The 26978-nt window shown below is 39.8% G+C and overlaps 1 protein-coding gene and 1 long non-coding RNA gene across 4 annotated transcripts in view; one reads left to right on the plus strand and one right to left on the minus strand.

Moving 5' to 3' along the window:
- CDK14 (cyclin dependent kinase 14) overlaps window positions 1-21959 on the plus strand; it is a 399726-nt gene extending 377767 nt beyond the window's left edge. For all 3 annotated transcript variants that reach the window (XM_075827675.1, XM_075827674.1, XM_075827676.1), the window contains one exon: window positions 21332-21959. The gene's annotated coding sequence lies outside the window, so the exon portion shown is untranslated. The remainder of the gene's footprint in view (window positions 1-21331) is intronic.
- LOC142653044 (uncharacterized) lies at window positions 1411-9543 on the minus strand. The gene is made up of 3 exons (XR_012848031.1): window positions 9260-9543; window positions 4868-5003; window positions 1411-1918 (listed from the first exon to the last, which is right to left on the minus strand). It is a non-coding gene; the product is annotated as an uncharacterized LOC142653044 (long non-coding RNA).
- Window positions 21960-26978: the final 5019 nt, after the last annotated feature.

Here is a 26978-nt window from a genome sequence, read left to right on the forward strand (position 1 = left end):
GCTTTGTCCCATTCCTTATCATTAAATTATTAAAGTTATTATTATTTAAATAACTCAAAACTTCAAAATTAAGGCAATCAAATTGTTATTCTCCTCTGTTAGGTTAGGTTCACATGCTTAGCAAAAAACGTCTGAAAATACAGAGCTGTTTTCAAGGGAAAACCGCTCCTGATTTTCAGACGTTTTTTAAGCCACTCACGTTTTTTGCGGCGTTTTTACGGACGTTTTTGGAGCTGTTTTCTATAGAGTATGAAAAAACGGTCCCAAGAAGTGACCTGCAGTTTTTTTTCCGCGGCTGTTTTTGTACGCGGCCGTTTTTCAATACGGCTGCGTGAAAAAACAGCCCTTCGGAACAGAATGCCGTTTTTCCCATTAAAATCAATGGGCCGATGTTTGGATGCGTTCTGCTTCTGATTTTTCGGGTGTTTACCGCCCAAAAAACGTCTGAAAATAGACCGTGTGATCATACCCTTATTCCTCCTGGAAATGCATGAATAAATTGACAATTGCGTGTTACCATTCCCCTTGTCAATAGGGCTCGTTCCTACACAGTCTGGCACTTTTGCACTGATTGTGTTTATAGTATGTAGAAAAACACCAAATTGATAAGATGAATATTATAATCTTATTGACCGTGTGTTAATATATTTCCAGGAGGAATAACAGAGGAACAGCACAACACAGAGTTAAAAAAAAATAATTGTAATTTTATGGGAAATTCTAGTATTCACCAAAGCAGACATGCCAGGAAAGCTCACAGGTCCCCTTTTGAAGGATCTGCAGTGCCTATGGGAGCTGTCACTTGAGTCCTCTCTCTGCCGTTTGGATATTCTGATGTTAAAATTGGGCACAGAAACTTTCACTTCCCCAGAGGAAGATGCACCCAGTTTTTTAGGGCATCTTATAGCCACCCTAAAATAAATGTCCACTTTTTAAGCACATTGTCATTGATAATAATACTTTAAATTTGTGTCTATGTATCTGGAGTGGCTCCTGTTGCTCTATGCTGTTGGCGGATTTCAGTATTGGGATGGTGTTGTAAGACGGCTTTAACCCCTATCCACTGCAGAGGTGAGAAATGCTAGATCAATGGCGGCCCGACTGCTGGAACTCCCGCCGATTGCCATAACTGGGGAGCCCAGTGCCCGGTTCCCCCGGCTGCAAGATCGTGGCACGGGGACGATTGAATGGAGCGGCGATCGAGCATGCGCGCATATCACATCCAGGGTGGGTACAGGATTTATTGAGGGAATACAGAACGCGGTCAAATAAAAGCCCATACATAGATACATAAACATACGCACAACACAAGCCTCACCGTGTTGACTATCTCAGCTCTGCTATATCTGTCAATTCCATTTCCTACTTAATGTAACGTGTCGAAACCCAACACTGAATGCAACAAGGCACTAATTGGTTAAATTTATTGTATATTTTGTCATTTTTACTATGTTTCTTGCTACCAGCGAGAAACCCACATGAACAGACGACCTTCTTAACAAGCGGCAGCGGAGCAGCTAATATTTTAAGCGTTTGTAAAACTTCCTTGGCTCGTTTCCCCCGCGTTCACTTGTTTGTCTGAAGAAATCATTATTTCTAGCACTATAACCCGTGCGGTATATGTTTCTTGGAAATCTGCATCTGGTTTTCTTTAGCGGGCTCTGACATCAGCTGCCGACTTTGTAACTTCTTGTATTTTGTGGCCCCTAATGAGGGAACCTGAGCAAGTTACTCCAGGATTTTCCATCTGGAAGTTGTCACTGCTTTGCTTCCTGCCGCATGATTGCGATGTCTTGGTCTCCATAATTATGTGTTGTAGGTGGCCGACTGACACGTCTATTTATAAGATGACATTGCACATCTATCAGCTCTCAATTTGGCACAAGTCCCGCACTTTATGACAACGTTCACTTGTTATCTATGGGAAAAATAACAACCGATTAGGAACGGCTGGATGAGAGATTTCCGTAATTCCGAATCTATCTGTATGTAGGAAAAAATAAGTGTCAGACCCATAACCAATGTGCATCACTATATTGTTTTATTTATATTGCGGGGGTCACTTACTTACAAAGTAAAAGCGCAGTAATAGCATTCGGAGATCAGCGGCATGTAATTGCTGAAAGGTTACTGCGGGTCACTGTAATACGTTGTTAGCAGTTGAATCACATTGCATCACTAGGGTTGTGTACACACACAGAAATAATCACTGCAGGATTGCTTGTCATTTAATTGGGCCTTTGCTAGAGTAAGAAAAGCCTGACTTAAAGGGGTCATCTCACTAAAGACATTGATGACATATTGCTAGAATGTACCATCGATGTTTGATCAGGGGGTCCGACTGCTGTGAACACAAAAAAAAAGTGGCAGTGATGCTAGAAAAGGTCACATGATTAACCATTGATGATAATGGGTTAATAATGCAGCCATCGAAGAATCCTGAGCGGAGTTGTATATATCGATTTCCTTACATTTTCCTCATGTTTTCACTCCAATGTACCAACTCTATTCAGTCACAACATCTAGGAACTGGGATGGACCCCTACCAGAGGCATGGCTCAAAGCTCTTGGACCCCAACGCAAAATTTGTAACAGGTCCCCCACCTATTATGTGCCATTTGAAATAATGGTGGCTTCTTATTTGGCAAAGGGACCCTCTTCTCCCCATAGGTACCAAGGCCAGGGTGCAGCAGCTACCTTTGCAAATCCTATGGCTACGCCACTGGCCACCGCTCAGACGGTGTTCCAAGTTTTTGCAAAGTTGTTGGAGCTCTGTGCCACTAAACAACAACCCTCCCCTCAGCACTGCCGGATACTAAACCACCTCTCCCAAGTGCCAATTTTATTCATGCCCCCCATAAAGGGATAGGCTTAAATGTGATCCCATCCTCACTTTATATCTACCCCAGGAGCCCCCATATGAGAACCAATGTTCCTCTTTAAAGTGTGGAACGCATGCAGTTGAGTTCTACGGACTTGTCCGATTCATCTTTACTTGCTCCTCCAGGCAAAACTATCGATCTAGAGCTATGCAGTAAAGAAGCTTAAAAAGTTGTATTTGAGATTGTTATTCTTAGTTGACTCCAGTAAGAAGGTGGAGTGAGGTCAATGTAGGCATGAGCACATGCCAACCAAAAGAGAACTGCATATTGGATGGGAGGGCAAACCCTGGCTGAAGGAATGGAGTGAATATGGTTGTGATGTGGGGGGGGGGGGGGGCTTTAATGCATACAGCTCCAGATTTTATAAAAAAAATAAATGCTCCTTCTTGTGCCAGGGCTGCATGGTAACTTGCGCCATTGTGTTGTCCAGCACGAGAGCAGTGCACGAGTACTTCAATTAAAATGTTAGGGAAACTCAGTGGTAACCCATGTGGCTGCCGACCATGTACCAACGGTTAGCAGAGGTTGTTGTCTTGTCCATGGATGGAATGGTCTACCAGAATAGCAGATAATGCTCCGGTGGGCCCAGGGTCTGCTACAATGACTGGGTCCAAAGGGCCAGCAGAAGACAACCCCATTTTGAGCCCATCACTAGGGTCTCCTTGTTTCAGATCAATTAAAAGTCGACGTATTCATGTTCTGTATAGAAGGAGGATGGGCCCTCCAAATCATATCCTCTGGGGGGCCTAAGCAGCCCTAATCCGGCGCTGTTCCATAGGCATATAAAAAAGGCCAGTCTGTCAATAATGTATGTGCCAGAGAAAAAAACGCTTACAAATGTATTCAGAAAAAGAATTACCACAAGCATGTTTTAGTATTGTGTTTCTCTTCCATACCAAGAACTATTAGGAAAGAATGGACTTTCCCCAGCACATCCCATAAAATACAATACTGCCGGAAAGTTCTCGTGTTCCTGGTAGCATACAGTTAAATTCTACCATGCCGTGGAATGTGGACTCAGCTGCCCTACACACGTATACAGTATGCAACATATGTGGAGCGTGCTCGGGCCTGTCCAGAATACTTGGCCCATGCTTTGAGGTATCATTTGGATTAGGAGGAATATATTTAAATCCTTTTGGCTTATTGTGACAGGCAGCAGGTTATAAGCTTTGCAAACAAATAATTACGAGACTTTTTATGTACCCGGAAGGTGTATTAAATCCAGATTCCATGTACGGGACAATATATGGGATTTTGTCGGTTTTCTTTATACAGCTTAGTTTATTTCCAACAGTTACTTGTTTAACAGCATATATGGGCCACATGCATTACCATATTATTCCAGCTGCTTTTGCCAGGCTGTGCCTTCGATTGAAATGGGTGGAAAGTTAACAGAAGAAGTTTGTATTGTAAGCTTCTAGGATATATCTGGGCTGTCATGTGTATTTTCCTACCTCAGTAACTAAGTGACTTACTCTTGTTTGCTAATACGAATGGGCACAGAAGGCTCAAGGGCATTAGATGTAAACAGATGGGAGAAGAGAGCAGGGAAGTGTCTGGGTAATGGTAATGCAGGTTGGGTGACCAGGTGACCAAAGAATGTCCTCAATACTCTCCAAAATGGATACCTATGGTTACGATGTTTTATTTCCAGTAACAGTACAACTCTGGACAACTGGTGCTCAAATATACATGGAATTGGAGATATATATATTTTATATAAGAGCTGAGCGAGGAGCTGCAGAAAGCTGGAGGACCCTACTAAAGATACTGTACATGTGTTGAGAACTGCACATGTGTGGAAGGGATGGAAATGAAGGGTATGTATAATTACAGAAATACAAAAAATTTAGATATAGTTTGGTGGGGGGGAAAAAGGGGCAATTAAATAAATGACAGCTATCATGCAGAATGCAAGGATCAAGGGTGGAGGGGGGCCGATTCTGAATCCCCTGCCTTGTGCACCAAGAACTTGTTCCTACCCTCGCTGGATCCCTTTATTCAGGGCCTTCCATTTTCTCACATATCAAAAACGCTCAACCGTTTTAGTCCACTTCTGTTTTACATGACCTAAAATATTATAGAATGAGTAGCAGATTTTGTAGGCATCTCCCGTAGCTGAAAAAAAAAAGATGGTAATATGTAAATACATTGGCACCTGCTTGCCTCTGTGTGTACCCTACATATAAAGCATGTAAGCATTTGTACCCCTTGTACACATAGTGGGTCAAACTGCTCTGGTAGAAATATAGTACAGGGAACAAAGGACGTTAAAGAAAAAGTCAATAACACAATCAAAAATTTTTTTGTAGGAGGTCATGTGCAAGTCAAAAAGGCAGTTATTTGAAGTAGGGATGTCACGATACCAGAATTTGGACTTCGATACCGATACTGTCTAGTATTGCGATTTCGATACCAATTCGATACTTTGCCAACAGTGATAAAAAAAATCCTTCCATTTTCTGATTTGAGGCGCGTGGTCTGATAAATTTAACCTCCATGTGCCTCACATTAATAGTAATTAACCCCATCATGTTTCTCAGTCATAATGGGTTAATATGTAACGTACATGATGGGGTTAATTACTATTAATGTGAGGCACATGGAGGTTAAATTCATCATCGCACCTCGTGCCTCACAATAAGTGATAGAAAGCAGTTTTTATTTTTTATTTTTTACAGCGTACACATCATAAATGATGCAAAAAAATTGTTGTGCAGGTTATTATGGCCGCGCCAATACCAAATATGTATATTTTATGTATTGAGACTTATTTTAATGTTTTATTGTAAAAAAGGTGTATGTGTATTTTTTTATTTAACATTACTTTATGTTTTTACTTTCTTTTTTAAACTTTAATGTACTGGCATATATCTATATTACAGTACATTAGCCTGTGTACTGATAGTACACAGGCAGTTGTTAGGTCATACCTAAGTATGCCCTAACAACAGGAAATCTGGTAAGGCAGCCCTGGGGTCCTTCAATGAACCCTGGGCTGTCTGCCCATATATGGTATGTCCCTCAATCGCGTCACAGGAACTCCCTGTGATGCGATCCAAGGGGCATCCACCCTTCTCCTTTTCCCCTGAATGCTGCAGTCCACTGTGATCGCAGCATTCACGGGAATAATGGCGGAGATGAGAGGTTTCTCTGATCTCCGCCAGCAGGGCTGTGGCTGTGTAATACAGCCATTGCCCCACTCCTGTCAGGAAGTGCGTGCGCGGTCAGCATGAGGAGATGCGGCCGGTGCTACACTAATGAGCGGCGGCGCAGGCACTGAAGACAGAACAGTACTATAACTTCTATTATATATTTCTCTTCAATAATATTTGTTCATAATATATTATTTATATATTTTTTATTTTTTATCTATATTTTTATCTTGTTATATTTTTTTTATTTTTATTATTATTTTTTGATCATTTTGATTCATTTCTTTATTTCTCTATTTAGACTTTTTGCTGTAATATATATGATATATACTTCTGTACATATTTATACACATTTTTTCATTATAATTAATTACTATATCTATATATTTTTTGATATATAGCACTGTCTTGTACTTCACTCACAACATATATATTTTTGTTTCTATGCTTCACTTTATTTTTTGTTTTTCTATTTATTTGTAGGGACATACTTGTTTTTAGTTAATTTATTTATTATTTTTTATTTTTTTTTTTATTTTTTTTTTATTTTTTTTTTATTTTTTTTTATTTTTAAAAAAATTTTTTTATATTTTATATTTTATTTTTTATTATTTATTAATTATTATTATTTATTATTTATTTTTTATTATTTTTATTTTTTTCTTATATTTTTTATTTCTACTTTTTATTTGTATTTTATATTTTTTTATTTATTTTTTATTTATTATCTTTCATTTATTATTATTTTTCATTTTTTAATTTATTTATTTATTTATATTTATTTTATTTATTAAAATTATTTGTCTTATTTTCATATTTCATGTATCTATGTATTTATGTAATTGGTTTATGTCTGTGATGAACTCTGTATCAAAATACCATTTAGTGATACATATACTATATAGAGGTTTATTGTATACTGGTACCGATTTAGGTCACCTATAATATTTTGTTAAAATTCTCCTCTTGGGTTGCTCATCACATAGTTATTTATTTTATTTATTCATTAGTTCTTTTTTTTTTTTTTTTTGCCAATGTTTGTATGAACGCTATAAAATATTTCCTTTTCTGTATTCCCTGATGGTCTATGCTGGTATATGTGTACCAGACGCTCTCGGGCGCATGCGCTGCGGGCGCTGTATCTCAGGGTGCCTCACTCTGTTTGTCTGCGTTACTATGGCGACGTGCGTCTCATGCCGTGAGACGCATCGTCACACCGCAGACAGCATGGCGCTTTCTGATGATGCAGTGCTCGCATCATGGCCTACGAGCGCCGTCCATGCGTGCACCCCACAGATGCCACCAATGAATTAATTAATGATCGGTTTACATATGGCGGTATATAAACCCCCGGTTCTGTATATACGGTAGCCTCCTGACGAAGCCGGTCGTGGGCGAAACGCGCGTCGAGGCGTTCCTGTGCCATTTCCCCTCATCTCTTGCTTCCATCATGTCGACAGGTATTTACATGAGTTATGTTCTCAATATTATGTTCACCTAATATGTTGATATGTATAGCACGCTAGTTATTCCTTGCAGATTTATGACATGTACTCTCTCCATGTGGGTATTTCATTCACATCGATATAGAGTCTTTCTGTCTCTGTCATTCTTATCATCTGTGCTTTTGGTATGGTCGCATTGAGTTGTGGGGATTTTTTGGTTATGTTTTCTGTGCTTCCCATGGTATTTTGTCATACTTACCGCTTTGTTACTCTTTTTGATATATGATCCGCCATATACAGTTTTTTAATACACTTGATATTGTTATACCATGTACTGTGATAAATGAATAAAAGTATATATTTTCTTATTATCCATGGTATTCACTTTCAGATTCTACTGGGATGTTATGTCCCTGGCGCTCGTGCGCTTATAGGTTGTTTTATGTCCCTCAATCGCGTCACAGGAACTCCCTGTGATGCGATCCAAGGGGCATCCACCCTTCTCCTTTTCCCCTGAATGCTGCAGTCCACTGTGATCGCAGCATTCACGGGAATAATGGCGGAGATGAGAGGTTTCTCTGATCTCCGCCAGCAGGGCTGTGGCTGTGTAATACAGCCATTGCCCCACTCCTGTCAGGAAGTGCGTGCGCGGTCAGCATGAGGAGATGCGGCCGGTGCTACACTAATGAGCGGCGGCGCAGGCACTGAAGACAGAACATGGGGGTGTTTTGCAGCGCGCTCGCCATGTTCGGTCTTCAGTGCCGGCGCTCATTAGTTCAGCGCTGGCCGCATCGCATCATCCTGACAGCGCGCACATGTCAGGACTGACTGTATTACACAGCCGCTGCCCCGCTCTCGTACATTCATGTGTTACTATACTGAGCTGTACGGCTGCGCAGCTAAGTATCGAAATACATGAAATAACAGTATCGAACCGTTTGGGGATGCAAAGTATCGAAACAGTATCGAAGTTTCGATGCATCGTGCATCCCTAATTTGAAGGTAGAAAATTCTGTAACCTTATCTGCCGAACCCAGTGTTCCCCCCCCCCCAAACGTTTTTTGTGTGCTTGACGTAGCTATATATAAATATATATATATATATATATATATATATATATATATATATACACATGTGTATGCAGCTAGTGGCAGCAGCAGGCACAGTGAGGTGGCGCTCTGCTGGCACTATTTTAGTCTAAGACTCTGCTGGTAGTATTGTTTTTTTAAGGGCACTCTGCCGGCATTGTTTTTAGGGGGTTCTTATGCCACGGTAATGGGTGCAGTTTTTTTTTGGGCAGTTCTGGTACTGTTTATTAGTGCAGTTCTGGCACTGATTATTGGGGCAGTCCTGTCACTGATTATTGGGGCAGTCCTGTCACTGATTATTGGGGCAGTCCTGTCACTGTTTATTGGGGCAGTTCTGGCACTGTTTATTGGGGCAGTCCTGACGCTGTTTATTGGGGCAGTTCTGGTAATGTTTATTGGGGCAGTCTGGTACTGTTTATTGGGGAAACTCTGCTGGCACTTTTGAATGGGTCATTTTGACGGCACTGTAAAAGGAATCTCGTTGACTGTCGATATTGGACAAGATGCTTACAGTCATCTTCTTCATGTTGAGTTATTGGGAGATTGAGGGTTTGAAATGTAATGTACCACTGGAATAGATGCTGTGAAGATTAGATAACTCATTTTTTACTATAGGAAAGTCGATGGCCGCTGGAGTTTGCTGTGGTTTTGTGGAATAGGAAAAAGTAAACCAAGCTGGTACATACCTACTTTTATTGGATGACATCTAGTAACTGACGTGCGTTAGATTTTGCTTTCCTTCTATGTTACAGTTGTAAACCACACTAGTAAGATGGAAAAGTCCTTACAAATACTTTCCATAAGATCAGTATTACGGGTCCTTCTCATGTAACTTCTGCAATCCGTGTTGGTGAAGAGCTGACCATGGAATTTATGCAAAACTAGATAAATAGGATCAAATTAAGAGACGTTGACTGTATATTACACTGACCCAATATGGAAAGACATTTCTGAACACGCTAGATATGACTATAAGTCCACATGTTCTGCTAGTGGCGCCTCAAGCCGCTGTGGCTATTTTTGCATGAGATTTTCCTTGCTGTGGTTTTCCCCAATAAAGGACTTCTAAGCTTCCTGTATTCAGCAGGACAGACCCGGATTATCAGCAGCAGCAGCTGGTGAAGTCACTGAGGCGGCACTGGGGGCACTGTGGCAGGCACTAAAGATTCTGTGGTTGGCATTGTGGCTGTCAATAGAGGCATGATGACTGTTTCTGTGGCATAATTCCTGGTACTGGATTCCTTGTGACGAGCACTGTGATTGGGACTGCTTTGGATGCACAAGAAATTCACTGGGCTGTTTCTGTGATACCATGGCTGGCAAAGAGTGTATTGTGACTGGCCCTGTGGCGGGGACCACTATGGGACTTAAGAATCTTGAATGTATGTCACACTGCATCTACATGTCCATGCAATAGAGATAAAACCCTACGAAGTTGCCAGGAATAGGGCGTGCTGGAGTTTAAAATATATATATATATTGCATGCACCCAAAACCGTGCGCATTATAATCCAATTCATTCCTATGGCTATTCAGTCATTGTCAGCTCAGAGGTTCAGAAATATCTGAGCTAGAGGCTAAGGCTATGTTCACACGGAGTATTTTGGGGGAGGAATATCTGCCTCAAAATTCCGTTTGGAACTTTGAGGCAGATATTCCTCTCCCTGCACGCCGATTTTCGTGGCAATTATCGCGCCGTTTTTCGCCCGCGGCCATTGAGCGCCGCGGGCATAAAACAGCGAGAAATACGCTTTCTCCTGCCTCCCATTGAAGTCAATGGGAGGTCAGAGGCGGAAGCGCCCGAAGATAGGGCAGGTCGCTTCTTTTTCCCGCGAGGCAGTTTTACTGCTCGCGGGAAAAAGACGCAGACGCCTCCCATTGAAATCAATGGGAGGCGTTCTCAGGCCGTTTCTGCCGAGTTTTGCCACGCGGTTTCCGCGTCAAAAAACTCGGCAAAATACTCCGTGTGAACATAGCCTAAAGACGCACGGCTTTTGGATAAGTGGCTGAAGTTCTTTCATTCTAGTGATCACTGGAGGTCGCAGAACATGGACCCACACAATGACGTCTTCTGACATGTCTATGACCGGAGAAAAGAGAGCGTATTTGAAGCTTGAATGTGGCACTTGGTGCAAAGCATCATGGTTATGAATTTTTAGCCCATGAAAACAGATATTTCGGTTAACTTAACGCCCCTAATGCTATACGTGGATGCCGAGTGCTTTCGAATGCAGTCATAGAATGCCCCAGGCTGCATTTTGGTAAAAATAAGGACAAGCATCGGATTTCTACCTCAAAAATTAGTGTTGGATTTTAATGGCGATGTATGATGGAGCCTTAGAGACATCGTCCTCTTTCGATTATTTTTTTTTTTGTTACTGAACTTTCAGAACTACATTAAAGAAAATCTACCAGAAAATTCACTTCCACAAAGGCAGCAATATATACCTGGCTTGAATATCACTTATCAGAGGGGCTTGGAGACTTTTTTTCTGCCTGAGGCGAAAAGTGATATGGGACACTTTCTTCCCAAATTCGATATGAGGAATGTGTTTGGATGGACCATAAATCTGCCAAACGACTTAAACAGGGAGGGGTGTTTCGGGAGGCGATGTTCTCACTTTTCCTCATGGATGGTGAACCCCTGTCAGTTACGTGTGTATATGAGATGAGGGGACACCAATGTATTTGGTGATTTGGATCAATACAAGCGCTCCATGACAATACTGCACCTGACAGAAAATAGAAGAGGTCAAGTTCTCATCGGAATCTCTCAGTAGTGCAGCCTCCGGTCCGTAACGTCAAGTCTTCATATCGTAGCATAGAAGGAAAGTATTAAAAAGGACTTTCACATTTTTAATGTAGACTAAAGGAGCCTTTTTATATTCTTCTGGTAGGTCTTCTTTAAGGTAGTTTATACACACCATTGTTTTAGGGCTATCCTGAAATCCATTTAATCGCCACCCAAAGTCTTGCATGGTGGGTAAGAAATATAGGCATTTTTAACAATGAGATTGGGTCTGCAGTCTGTCACTACACGGAGAGCACAGATTTATGCTTATCACCCCATCAGGTCTCCAGAACCGGGGATCAGCCGAGGTGAGATTTATGTGGATAGGGGGGAGCGTCCCACTTTATGAGCAAAACTGCATTTTTTTGGTGGCTCAGCTGTACTTGACTTCGGTAAATCTGTTCCATCATACGCAATCTCCACAGTGGATGACAAGAGATGGATGAGCTTCTTATAGCCCCAAGTTTCCAGCCAGATGTAAAATGATCTGTATGTAGTCATCTCTGTGATTGAACGAATGTGCTTCGGTATTTAGAGATGTACTGTAATAAATCTATTTAGATTACACTATTGCTATATGCCGGGCATGTTATCCATTAAAAGGGTGTTTTCCAGTATTTTCTATTGATGATCATTCCTTAGGATAGGCCATCAATGTATAATTGGTGGTGATCCAACCCCCCAGGACTCCCACTGATCAGCAGAACTAGGGGGCTGTTATGCTCGCTGGGGCGCCTCGGTCCGGTTATTGTTTATGCAGGTAAATCATTGTCCACACAAGTGTCACTGGTGCTGAAGCTCAACCATGCTAAGCCCTGTGCACTCGAGTGGACAGAGCTGCGGTGCCAGTCACATCCACTCTCGTATAGCATGTCCACTCTCGTATAGCATGTCCACTCTCGTATAGCATGTCCACTCTCGTATAGCATGTCCACTCTCGTATAGCATGTCCTGCCCTATGTTATTATTCTTTCCAAGACTGTGACCTCCGTTGAAATTAATTGAATTCTTAAGAGGCAAAGTTTGGATTGCTAAAGCCTATGGTGCATGTAGGCTGTTATAAGTGGATTCCTACCCTAGTGTAGGCACAGAAGGCACATCCAGCACATTTGGTGGACATTGGGAATAGTAAAAAGATTGACAGACATGGGGAGGAGGGAGCAGAGAGAAGAAAATATTATATACACGTGGGTGAATGGGTGAGCAGAAGACCCTGCTTGTAACCACCAACGTTGGCCGACTATGACTACAGTACCAATAGGAAGAGCAACTCTGAAACAAACTCAAAGTAAGACAATGAATCAAGAAGGAAATAGAGCCGCACTCACCGTATTCAAATGATTTATTGCTCAAAAAGTGAAGTGGGGGGAGAGACGGAGTACACAGATTACAGGCAACAGCTGTTTCGCGTAGACGCGCTTTCTCAAGCCTTCTCGAAACTCAAAGTAAGGGCTCATGTATCTTACTGTATTACGGCCGCATCCATAGTAGTCTATGGAGCTCTACTATACCTCTGGATGCCTCCGTTTTTATATTAAATCAAACTGAGTTTTCTTTTCTTGTCACATTCTGTACAAATATCCGTAATACGAAGCATCATACGGCGGCACATGGAATGTCTTCGCTTCATTGTATGAAACTGTAGGAACTCCTCCTGTGGACATGGCTTGGCTATGTGCACAAGACCTTAGTGAAGAACAATATTTGTAAAAATTGATTATTTTGGTGGTGGTGCACTTTAATATATGTTTGCATGTTTATATTCATAAATAATAATTTCTAATAAAAAAAACATACCAAAAAAAATATTTTAATTAAATGTTTAAAATAATGTTAAAAAAAATTATATATATATATATATATATATATATATATATATATATATATATATATATATATAGATATATAGAAAAAAAATTTTTTTATTGCAAATTCAAATATTAGCTGTGAATAAAAAATACAATCTTAAATATTAAAAAATTTAATTTTTCCCAAAAATAATACATATAAAATCACATTATAAATATGAAATGATAAATGTAAAATATTCAATGTGATTTGTGTTGTATTTGGATTTTTTTTTTATTTTTTATATTAAAAACACAATTTAAATTCTCACACAAATAAAATACAAAAAAAAAATCACTTTACCATTTGTACGCATATATAAAATTAAATAATTGGATAAAAAATTCTAATAAATAAATACAAATATTAGCTGTGAATTGTGTTTTCTTTCACTACAGGCTTCCCACTGCCCAATGGAAGCTCGTTTCTTTAACTCCGAGATTCATATTGGAAATCTCCCCATTCTTTGTGCTGTGAAAGCTGATTCAAATGGTAATTGCAAAAGGCTTGGGAGACTTTGTTCTTTGCACAGCAAATCTCCTTAGACAATGTAGGGGTAAGAGAGAGGTTCTGCCGGAGTGTCAAAGTAAAAAAAGAGTTTAGAAAATAAATTATACAATTCTCTAGAGAGAGAGAAAGGACTAGGAAGAAAATGGCAGCACACAGCAAATCTCCGAGGTGTTTAAATATGGATAAATGATACTATGCTTTTAAAAGTCTGGAAGAAGCCGTGTAAAGATTTATTTTATATTTATGGCGTTTATTTTACAGCACGGATTTAAATCCATTGGCTCTAGGACATTTTTTCACTATCGTAGTTCACATCACTTGGCGTAAAAGGACGACGCAATCGATCTTACACAACAATTAAATTATAGAAATAAAATAAAGTAATAATCTATAGTCACTGTAATATTATAAAAAATAAATATTACCCTCCCCCCACCATCCATGGATCGCTTTCCCTGGGCTTATATATTTCACTATTCCAGCCAATGACTTTCAATACCTATAAAGCCAGATCTATTATTCCATATTTTTTTTATTTCTTTTCGGACTAAATTTTTTCCATATATGTTATATTTCATTACATTAGTAGAAGATTACTTCCTATATTGAATCTGTCACCAGCCTATCCTATGTTTTTGATCACTCAGGTGGAGTAGTCGGAAGAAGCGCCTTAGGGCCCTTTTACACCGGCCGATTCTCGGGCAAAAGAGCGTTTACAGAATGCTCATTCCCGATCGTTGCCTTTTGTAAACAGGGCAACGATCAGCCGATAAACGAGCAAACACTCGTTCATTGGCTGATCGTATTGTTTATGCAGCCGAAAATATTATTGTTGTCAGCAGCACATCTCCCTGCGGAAACAGGGGGAGGCGCTGCCGACATGATAGAAATGCATGGGGATGAGCAATCGTAGTAACGAGTGCTCGTCCCTATACATTGCATCTTGTGAAAGGAGAAAACAAGCGCCGGTCTACGAGCTCTCTCGTTATTCGGCGCTTGTTTATATGGCCCACGTCGGGCCGTGTAAGAGGAAGATAAGTACTACTTCTATCAGCCTAGCCAAGGCCTTTCCAGATCAGGAGGTGCTCCCCCTCACTGCTCCAGAAAAACTGCTGGATCCGGGGACTGCAGGGCTTGATCAATGTTAGCGGGGGGGGGGGGGGGGGGGGAATTTTTAGGATTAGGGCCATCCACTATTTTTGTAGAAAGGAAACAAAATAGATATGTATGCATTAGAAAACTATTGTTGGTAGCACCCTGTCCCTGACAGAGAGTGGCCGATCATTGTACGGTTATATTGTGCATGCCCCTTTTGGGAATTTTTTAAATTAACAATAATGCAAAAAAATATAGGAATAATGTTACATTTAAATTGCCTATATGTATAGTAAAATTATTTTATTGATAGATGAGCGTAGAGTTAGTCTATGTCACATCTTTACTGACCGGTCAATGGGAGTCCTTATCTTTTGGGGCTCCAAGACCACCAGCAACGAGGAACACTTGATGACTCTCCATGATCACATACACTCGTTTTTATTTCCCTTTTTCCTCTTGATAAGTTTTTTATCTTCTTATTTTGTATGTTGGAGATATAAAAATGGGCAAGAACAATGAGGGGGATACGGCAGGGGACAGAAGTAGCTTCCATATAGGTCTAGTAGAAGCTGTATACCAAAATGAATGACAAAATTGTCCTAAATATCACAAGAACAATTGAAAAAACAAAAACAATATAAAGAAGAAAGAGGAGAAGAAGAGAGATAAAGAGATGGAAGGGGGAGGTGAAGAATTATACACCACCTGCTTAATCCCATAATAGGGAAAAGGGGTTTTAGGAAGTGGTCCTGCTAGGCCTGCCAGAAGAGGACGTAGATAAGCCCCGCCAAGTCTCTAACATTATAAGGCCGGTAATAGCCTTATAATGTAACAAAGGGATGGCATTGCTCTTTATAGGACAGTTATGAAATAAAAGTCTCCAACAATTTGACATTTCCTTTTTTTGCCATATGATGTGATGTATGTTTACGTCTTTATTGAATTGTTCATATTTATTCAGTGAAAGAATTAAGAGGCTTCAGGATTTTTTTTACTTATAACCAATGATATATAGATATGTATAATGTCCACATATTCCGCAGCTTTGTGCAGAGAACGTATGCACTTACATCCGTTCCTGTCTCCCAGTGTCCCATTGCTTCTCACATCTTTTAGTTTTTGTTCTATGGATGAAGTCAAGTGCATTTTAAGTAATAACTGTGGAGTAGGACGAAGCTGAAATACGGAGGAATGCACTTGATACATTGCAGATTTAATTCTGTTCCCTCAGGGGCATGCAAAGAGGTGAGGGGGCCCTATTTGAATCTTTCCTAAGGGGCATTTTCACCTCTATGTAAGTTAAGACCACCACACTCTTTCACGCAGAGGAGAGGACTGGAGGACTCGGTGCTGGTTTGCCCCATCTCCTTTCAATCATCCTGCGTTAAATCTGTTTCTTGGGTTTTTCAATTGATAGACTATCAAAGGATTATATTGTGGGGGTCCTAAGAGGTGGCAGAATGAAGGGGCCATGGCGTTTGCTAGAGTGCTGCATCCCTTTATTTGTTGATTCATTTGGAGATCGTCGATGTCCATACAAATGTGGCTGCTCCTGGTACTGCAACTCAGCCCCATTCAATCGGGTGAGTTGCAGTACTAGGCACAATCACACTGATCGGTGGGGGTTCTGTGGGTTGGACCGCCACCAGTCATACATAAATGGCCTATGCTATGCATGTATTAGAAATCCTAGAAAACTCCAATAATGGCTGACATTCTTGTTTATTAACATTGTAGGGCCTGTAAAGAGGAGATACCAGCACAGGTTCTTACCACACCCTGTCTTCAGGGGCCTCATAACTGCCTCATGGGCTGTCTTTTTGGTACATACACCCTTACATTCAGTATTTGTATGAAGTTGAGTTGATAACCCATATGGGCATGTAATGGCAGCCATTTGTGGTTACATCTCGTAGCCCGAATTGGCTGAATATAACATTGATACAAGAAGACAACTACGATACTTGGGACCTCTTATTTCCAAGTTTTGTTTTGTTGTTTTTTTTTGCGCTTTAATAATTTTTTTCATGATTTCCGAGTAAACGTCCTTTTTATATTGAACTGCATTGTATCCTTTCAACATGGCTTCAATTTTATACGACAATATAATTTCTCTTTTTTTCTCCAGACAATTTTTTAGTTAGCCACGGATTGGGTGGGTCTGGAAAGATTTTATGATACAAACTTAATAAGGTATTTGATCATTGATCCACTTGGGAATAAAGGAATTATTGGGAATCTAATATTAAAATGTATTATAAAATACAGCTAAAAACATTTCCAATAATTGCATTTGTCTTCCGAAAAATGTGAACTAGGTTCTAAAATTGACATTTATAGATACAATTTGGTAAAATAAATTATTATTTAATAGTAAAAATAAATAAATAAATAAATAAAAATAAATAAAAAAATAAATAAAAAAGAATAATAATAAAAATTAAATAAATTTTAAAAAAATAATTATATATATATATATATATATATATATATATATATATACATACAGTCCAAAGTCCAGCAGCATGTCAGTGAAAGCCCTGGGGAACAGACCAATGTCCTGTCAATATAGAAGCAAAAAATGGGCAGCACTCCACAGATATAAGTGAAAAATAGGGGTACTTTATTACCCTATTGCAATGTTTCAACCGCGTCCACTGAGGCCGTTTTCAAGCTCGAAAACAATCCCAGTGGACAGGGTTGAAACATTGCAATAGGGTAATAAAGTACCCCTATTTTTCACTTATCTGCGGAATGCTGCCCATTTTTTGCTTTTATATATATATATTTATTTGTTACTATTTTTTTTTTCTAAATTTTTACTTTCTGTGAGAAAATATTCTGAATGCGGGCAGGGCAGCCCCTGGATTATTTTAATTTCTATATATTTGTGAGCATTGCTCAGAATGTCATTGTGCTGGAGTGGGCCTTATTGTTCTTAGTAGATCTGGTTTGCTTATGTCTAAATTCAGCAAGGCAGAAAGCGCAGCTGCACAGATAATGCATTCTCCCCAAGGGCTTTGGCTGAGCAAATTAGGTGTCAATGGGGTGTCTGTGCAGGCAGTACTTCCTCTAATTAGTCTCCCGAGCCTAGTCGGTGGCAGGTAGAAGATGATCTAATCAGTTACTCTGTGTCTGATGCTTGCAATGTGTAGAAATCCTGGCAGGCGAGGTCTGCTCCCACAGGTCATTCACCTGCACAGCGAGAGTCCTTGTTTTCCTTTTTCATCTTTTTTTCTATAACACGATGCTTTTCTGGAATTGTGAATCCCCCCCCCCCCATGTCTGTTTTGTCCTATGGAAGCCATCAGGCTTTTCATTTTACGCCTTTATATTAACTCTGGGCTGATGCACCTTGTAAAACGACTGTTGCTATATGCCAATCATATATAGAGACTTGTGAGCTTACATCAGTATATAATAAGACCTGCAAAGTCATTTTCTATAATATTTTAACCATTTTCTAAGTATTATCTAGGTAATTTATGGAATAAAGTATCCCCTAATATTAGAAGCCGCTGAATAGTTTTGTGGTGTCATAAAAGCACACGTGTCGGCCATGGACCTTGGGTTATCATCTAATAGCCTAATTTAGATGTAGGGTTACCTCATGCATCGATGTGAGGTGTCATGTCCTTCATGGTTATACTGGCCCTTACTGCCCCAACAGGTGCTTCATGGCAATCACCTGCTGACTGAAATGAAGCACCTCCTGAGGGCTGGGCCGGGACTGAGGAGAGTGGCAAGTATGAAGATGTAACTTGAAGCTCCTGGGCCCCGATGCAAAAACTATAACTGGGCTCGCCAACGATCATGTGTCATTTATAATACTGGGGTCCTCTTGTGTGATAGAGGGGCCTTGGGCCCGATCAGGCACCAGGGCCTGGGTTCAATTGCAACCTCTACAGCCCCTAGAGTTACCACCCTGGCCAAGGAGGAGGTGAGACATGGAGTGGGTGGTAGGAGCTTTGGTAGGTCAACCGGAACAGGTACCCCATTTCACTGTTGGGTTACACAGTAGTTCGCCATTGGATTTGTAAAATTTGGGTGTTATGACAGACCGATTTATATAGGTATTATTTACATCAATGGGATTTATCCTTTGATGAGTATTATGTATCCACTTCTTTATGGATGAACATTGTGGAGGCTTGATTGACATATTCGGCAAATAAGTCTTCCATGGTTCCCGGTCTTATTTAAATGACTCATGTTCAGCTCTAAAAGAATTTTGTTTCAAAAGTGCTGAAAATCCATTTTATCCCTTGTCACTTTAGATGTTTAGTTTTGCAAAACTCAAAACTTGTAGAGCTTGGTTCTTCAGATTGTTAAGTCTGCACCTAATGGTCTGAGCATGTGAAAGTCTTTAGTTGTATAAGAACATGATCTCCTTAAAATATATATATACTTACACTATGCTCTGAAGCTGTAAAAGGAGTCTTCAATAAACTCTCTACAACACGTGTCCCTAACCTTTTGGAGCTTACAAGCCACTTTCAAATATGACAGATTGTGTTGGGTCTCCATGAATATTAAATGGGAACAAGTCTATTGCAGATAGGACTGGAAGACTCTGTTCACACTTTTATTAGTTCTTTTCCGTCAGGGCCAGTGCAAAGGGATTGGGATTAGCATAGTTCAGGTAGGCCTCCTGAACATGCGCTGTTTAACCCTCCACAATGCTCAAAACTATTTCTCACAAAAAAAAAATCGGAATTTGTGTTTTGGGTAAGGTGTTCGAGGTATTGGTCTATCTAGAATGTGGAATACAATGCTACTGTGTTACAAGGTACACCCTGAATTTCAAAAAGTTCTTGATAAAAACTTGGTAAAAGTAAAAAGAAGGAATTTAGCCACAAACGGGACTATGAAGAATTCAGTCTGTTCCGTTTATTTATTTTAGAATATGTTATATTCTGATCCTTTATGGCATTTGACTTATTTAAGAGATAATTTGAAAACGCAAATTTTAGCCTACTTAAGAATATGGCTGCTGAGGTGGATTTGCTGATGCATTAATATTCTAGGCATGGGATACTCTTCCAAATTGACTTCTGTTCAACATCTGTTCAATTCTGTCGCCAAGATCAGCTAGGGACTGGGAGTGAGGCCAGTGTAAAGTCACATTTATAAGAATGAATGTGTCTTCTATCCTCCGGTGTCCCTCTGACGTCCATAAATATACTGTATTTGGCTGAGTGAACAGTTACACCTTACAGTTACGGGGGGAAACGGCGGTCTTCTAGTACAAACCCGACCTTCTCCAGAAGTAACATAACTTATGGGGCCATCTATCTTTCTTTTAACAAAAAAACGATTTATTTTGTTGAATTTTTTAGTTCCAAATATGTAGTAAGTTTCTTTATTCAGAACGAGTGTAATATTGGACTTTTTTTATTTTTTTTATGTACAAAAATATTTATAAAATGTTACAACAATAGGATCTTGAAAAATCCCCTAAATTCTTTTTTTTTTTTAAATTTATTAATTTTTTGCCCAAAATTTATGGAGCAGTAGTCCTGTTTAGTGGTATTACACTACATGCTGATATCTTATGGATAGCTTCAGAGCGCCACTAGTATATAGCACTATAGGTCAGCAATTCCTTACAGCACGGGAAACTTGCCTCTACCAACTTCTTCTACCTTCACAACTCCTCATGTCCACCTACTCTCCTTTATTTGATTGATGCTTGGGACTATGTTTACTAGGCGAATTTCCAAGATTTTCAGAATTTGACTGTATTATTTTTATATCATTTACATGTGTTCTTGACGATAAATTGTTTTGCTAGTTATGATAAAATAACTCAGAGGTCCATCTTCCTTAGCATTATATGTTTGCCTAAAACCTTATTCAGTTTGCTCAGGTCAGTCAATATTATTTAAAAGCGTTCCTAACTTCTGATGCTTTGGACATTTCGACCTACCAAAAGGTTACATTAGTTGGGTCCTAGAAGTTTGGTCCCCATCTGATGCCCTAAATGCTCATGCACATAAGTGTACAGTATTATGGCTTTGCGCTTGAACCGTATTTAGAGCCAAGAATAAGATAGAATTGAGAATAGATCCCGTCCTATGAAAACAGAAAAGCTTTTCTCAGATACTACTTCGGGAAAGACTTTCCTTAGGATCCGTGAAGAGTTTCTGTACTTGGTAAATGACGGGATCCTATTGGTTATGATTCCTGTACTTCTATAGATCTGAATGTCCTAATGTCGAAACACATTAATTTTGAGGGTGCAATGCTGGTCGAAACTTCATGACTACCAGTCTTTGGAAGTTCATGTGAATTACAGAGTCAGAGCCAAGTGCTGGGAACCCATCACTTAGGGCATCAGCCTCTGGGTTCCCACCAATAAGCTTGGACGTCTCCAAGTGACCCCTAAAATGGGAAAAACCTTTAATACAAACATTAAATATTTTTCAGCTTTGTTAGGTCTTTCGATTGCCATTCGTTAAAATCTATTTCTTATTTCACCATGTTAAGTTTCTGCTTTCTTCTTCTTCAGGAGAACACGTGAATCATTACAGAAGGAAAATCATGGAATGAGAAGACATTTGCCTTATGAGGAGAACCTATGGTGGTTGATTATCAACCTTACGCTGACTCGTCACTGAAAAGGATCTCACAAGACAATGTTCCACCCACTTATTTGCTTCAAGCCTTGCACGCAGTTTGCTACCTTGTGATTTATATGAAGATTAAAACGTAATATCTACACGGCACCATTTCTTCCGTTCTGTTATTTCCCTGATTTCATTTTCAAACGAGACAACTTCATCTATATTCTCATGTCTCTAAATCTTCCTAGGTTTTGTTCTATGAGCCAAGAATTTTACTATTTATCGGTTTGCAAGACTTTTCGTAGGAAAAACAAAAAAAATAATTCTTATTTGCAATAAATGTTTGAAGCAAATTCATACTGGATCATTGAGTAAACATTTCTATATAAGGACTTTAATATCATTGGGCATTGGGGCCTGTTCTTATGATTAGCAATATTTTTTGTTGAACATCAAAGCTATTATACAAGGCTTTGGATGAATAAACATTGACATTTGTACTTCACTATAACAATATATCCATAATGTATTCATTGTTTTCAGAATAAAACCTATATAGAACATGAATGGGAATGCGGGGGTTGGGTTGACTTATTTTCAGCATTGGAGCTATCGTCAAGCTAACAGAAAATTATGTTTTATCCATTTACATCCCATTTTCTTCTGGTGATTCACACAGATATTTAAAGAGGTTGTAAACACAGAAACTAACCCAAATCATTAAAATATTATCCAATCCTTGCATGGGAACTACTGTTAGCCCTCTGTAATACCAAAGTTTTTTGTTTAGTATTTCACTAACTCAGTACCCTGAATGTGTACAAACACTAAGTGAAACAGCTCTGCCTTCCTGACACAGCGGGAAATCCCAGCACTATAAAAATCTTTTCTATGTGTATGCAGATGAGGAAACTCCCTAAGACTCCTACTTCTCTTCTTGAGAGGGGAAGTAGCTGAAATGTGCTTGACAGAGTTTCCAATTTCTTTTCTAAAAGGTTTTTTTTTTCACGTAGGACTGTTTACATCGTACCCCTATTGGTACATGAAATCATAGATTAAAAAATTTGATGTATTTGCACTGACTGAGGATGTCTGGTATAAAGACCCCTTTTTCCTGTTAAAAGCCCCATGATCCATTGCTATTGCGGGGCAACTATAATGTAAATACTCATTAAACAGCGTCCATTTAAATCAATGGGTGTCTATGTATCGGATGTTCCAGAGTCAAGCGTCCAGTTGGAAGAAGCTTTTAGCTGTGGCTCACAGACGGAGGTCCTATCAGCTCAAACCCCTTCATAATTGCATTAGGAATGGCATATATTCTTTACTTGTTGAAATTATTACAAAAAATCTCTTATTGTAAAAGGTATCTGATTTGAACAATGTGTTTAAGAAGGGTCTCACAAAAATAATCTGATCACAGCTAAGATTCCTAGCGATCACCTCTATACCTCGCTTATTTTACAAGTATTCAATTTCTCTACAGTGCCACCACAGGGGAAATGAGGTATTGCATGGTGTATATTGAAATCAATATGCACAGATATGCCAGGTTCTCCAAAGTGTGAGAGACGCTGTTAGTTGTCGCTCTCCACTTAAGCCGATTGATGGAAATCCAGAATAAGCAATTCCCCCCCCCTATCGACAAGGCTTTTTCGAAACCATTCAACCCCCTTTAAATATTACTTTTAAACATTAAAGGTGTTATCCCATCTGAAAACCCCTTTCCATATGGGCATCGTAGAGGAGTTACCCCGCTCAGAACCCCGTCTAAACATTTTCTGCCAGAGCGGAAAGCCACTGAAAAAATGAACTCAGCCTGACCATGCAATACATGGCCACCCATTACTTTGAATGAGCACCAAATACTACTATGTTTCCTCTGCAGCGGCCAGTAGAGGCTGGATAAAATGCTAAGGCCTCATGCACACGAACGTGTTTTTGCATCCGCAATTCACCCGAAAATCTGCGTTGCGGACCCATTCATTGGTATGGGCCCATGCACACGACTGTGGTTTCCACTGTCCATGCATTAGCCGGCAGCCTGGACTGCAAAAAGATAGGACATGTCTTATTACGGGTCGCATTTGCGGTCCAGACTCATTAAAGTCAATGTGTGCATGGTCTGCAATTTGCGGGCGGACCACGGATGACACTCCGTGGCCATCGATGTCGCAAACACTGGCCATGTACACAGTTGCAGTCGTGTGCGTGAGACCTAAGTGGTTACAATTAATACTAAATATGCCCATAATGCGACTTGCACCATTTGATAGTTCTATGATAGGATAACGATATTCATTCACTCTCACCCTCTACAGATCTACAGTCATGGTCTACAGTTTAACGTTTCGAGAAACAAAATTACAGGGATAATTTGTATTGTATAGATTTTCTGACCACAGACCAAAGCAGTTTCCAATCTCGTCTTCTACACATTCCATACTGATTGCTTAAAATCCTCATGTGCATTATGTCTATTTCTCGGCCTTCTTAAGTGAGCGATTCTGATTTCAACTTGATAGGATGTAACGACAGCCTAGAACATTGCCAGAACTTTTTTGATTTAGTTAGCTGGAAGTAAAGACCCCCTCTTCCTTAATTATGTGTCGTTTATTTACTAAACGAGGGGAGCCAAAGGTTTGGCTGTTCATTTTACATTCTTATGGAAAGCAGATGAAGGCCAATAAAGCTTTCTCTAGATCACACTGTTGAGCTCGGTCTTCCTGTTGCAGACAAAATTATTTTGTCAAAACTTAAGAGCAGGGAGTATTGCTAGGCTTGTAAGTGGTAGACTGGCTTGTTAGGTGGAGCCATCAACTATTAGACCAACAGGTTTTTAAAAGTCATTATTGGATTTTGAAGAATAAATTAGAGAGTTTAAAAGGGGGCCCATTCCTGCGGCAGGTCCTCCCCACCACTTCCTCTCGCATTTCAGTACAGGAACCCTTCGCGCTTGTTTCCCCCTTCCTAACCTTATAGGAGCAGGTAGCGTCTGCCCCCTCCTGTGCTTAGATGCGGAGAGGGAGAACAGGTTCTGTTTGCCCATTGGCAGGGGAGGAAGGACTAACCTATGTTGGGACCACCTTTGCATGGACTTCAGAGAAGACACAGGGTGGAATCTTTTTGATTTGCTCCATTATTTATTGAAGGTTGTTAGGGTGTAAGACCAGTTTTACCAGGTTTGCATATACTTGTACCGGGCTATTATTACTGTCTTTGCTGTTTATTACTCTCTGCTAGTTTTTATATATAAAGTGGTTTTGCCGAAATGTACAGATGAGAAATGTGATTTTGGAAATGAAGGTTAGAAAACTGTGTTCTCATAGCTTTGACCACAGCATATTTCTTTGTTTTACTTCTCATATATGAGCCCTAATGTCTAATTTGCACTATGTCATGTGATGGGATGAGGGAGAAGGAAAAAATATTGAACTAACCCAGAGCTTTGGTTGAGAAGGTGAAGTTGTCCAAGTGAATCTCCAGACTCACTCCAGCATGTTAGCCCTGAATAGACTGGTCATCCACCAAGATGTGGGTTGGTAGAGGGGCAACACCATATCCATGATACGTAATTTATATAGATACATTCACTTTGCGTTCTGTCTGGTGATCCATTTCAACGGGATTTCCAGCCATAGATCATATTTGAGAAAATTGCACTTGGGAGGGCTGTAAGCCAGAACCCCCACCAATGGTCAGTGTGAAGAGGCCAATGTTCTTGATACTCTGACCAAGTACCTTTTGATGCTGGTTAAAGATTTCTGTAATTTCCCTTGATTGATGTTTCAAAACAAGAACCCCTTTATGGGAATGCTTACTGGCGCCAAAGAGGCTGCTGAGATATTTTTTCCTTCTTTACTGTCCGCAAATTCAACTTTGAGCTGAACAGTTATGTAATGTCTGACAGTGCGGTTGCTAGGGATATACTGCCTAGCACCCACTGTCTTTTCAATGGTGTTGTCAGGCAGTATGTGCCTAGCAACCAGTATATCTCAGATCTTCTCAAGTCAGAAATGAAACTGACTTGAGAGTAAATATCAAGCAATAAAGCTTGGCAGGGTTTACACCAGGCCTTTCCATAGAACTTACTGCAGTATTTACTGTGTTTTTGAGGAAATACATTAAGGCTAAGAATCTCTTTAATAAATCTCTAATTTCCTAATGGTAAGGTCTTTTTTTTGCTTATTTTAAGATTGGTGCAGTGAAAAAGGGCTACAGAAAAATTTTAAGTTTCTATAAGTTGTTCTAGCAAACCAGTCCGCAGGATAGACCCCCATTATCTTAGAGCTAATACACTATTATTGCTGAACATAAGTGAAATTGGGCCCATTAGGGCCCCATACTGCCTATTAAAGGGTAAATATCTTCTTTGTGTCTACCCCAAAATATGAAGTGATATTGCCCCTTTATGGGAAATACCTTGCCACATATGCTCCTCTTCCTCTGTGAGCTCTGTTACCCATTTGGGAAGGCCAAATGGGGTCATATGACATACTTCCTGCAGTCCTAAGAAATAAGAAAAGTCCTATATATACCTAGTCTGTGGGCAGGTTCACTTCTGTACATCAAAGATCAATTTATTGGGTATAATTGCATGCACCGTTTCAACTTGGATAGGGCATTGTATAGAGGCTTTAATCTAAAGGGAGCCTGTCCTGTTAACTAGTTAATTTTTAGTCGTTAACTTAAAAATATATATTGATAAGTGCTCAAGGTGAAAGATATGCAATAATATTATTTGTAGCATGCAATAGTTATCTTTTCTGGCCAAGGTCATAAAACCCTGCAACTTTTTTACAGTATATGCTAAACAAATAGGGCATTTGTACTGAGAAAGGGACAGGGAATATGGGTCTCTGAGAAAAAACTTTCTATTATTTCATCACTGTGATTTTGTCAGTACAGTAAAACCTCATATGTTAAATTATTTATTAAACCCCTTAACTCAACTAGAAATGGGTATAGTGATCCACCGAACGTGCCAATATTTGAATCGGTGTACAATCCAAATTGAAAACTCAAAGATACAACTTGCCCATTGTACTGTATTTTCTGGTGAATCGGCAGGATCAATTCTCTCATTTATAAAACTGAGATGATTTTGTATCACGATTTTTGAAGGTGTTAACTTAGAGTATCTGCATTTTCCAAAAACTTTTAATATGTCATAGTGAAATCTCAGAAGTTTTGATCATTGGGGGTCCGGGAGCTGAGACCCCCACCGATCACTGTACGCAGGTGCAGACGTGTTCAGCTGAGCACCCTGCAGCTTTGGCTATGATCGGCGCTCCTCGGTAGGCTGAAGATGGGTTTATAGGCGTTCTATGTGATCCCGTCTTCAGCCTAACGAACGCGACCACAGCCGAAGGGGGAGCCCGCTCAGTTGAGCTCTTCTACACCTTCTTTTCCGAAACAGTGGGGGTCTCAGCACCTGGAACCCCACCGATCAAAACTACTGACCTGTCTTTTTGACATATGAAAAGTTTATTAAAAGTGCAGATACTCTAAATAGAAACATGCCTTTTTCAACTATTTGACACAGAAATGATAGAACTTTTTAACTAGTTTTCACATGGATGCACACATCTA

The sequence above is a fragment of the Rhinoderma darwinii genome, chromosome 5 (genome assembly GCF_050947455.1).
Source record: "Rhinoderma darwinii isolate aRhiDar2 chromosome 5, aRhiDar2.hap1, whole genome shotgun sequence".
In the NCBI taxonomy this organism is placed as follows: Eukaryota; Metazoa; Chordata; class Amphibia; order Anura; family Rhinodermatidae; genus Rhinoderma; species Rhinoderma darwinii.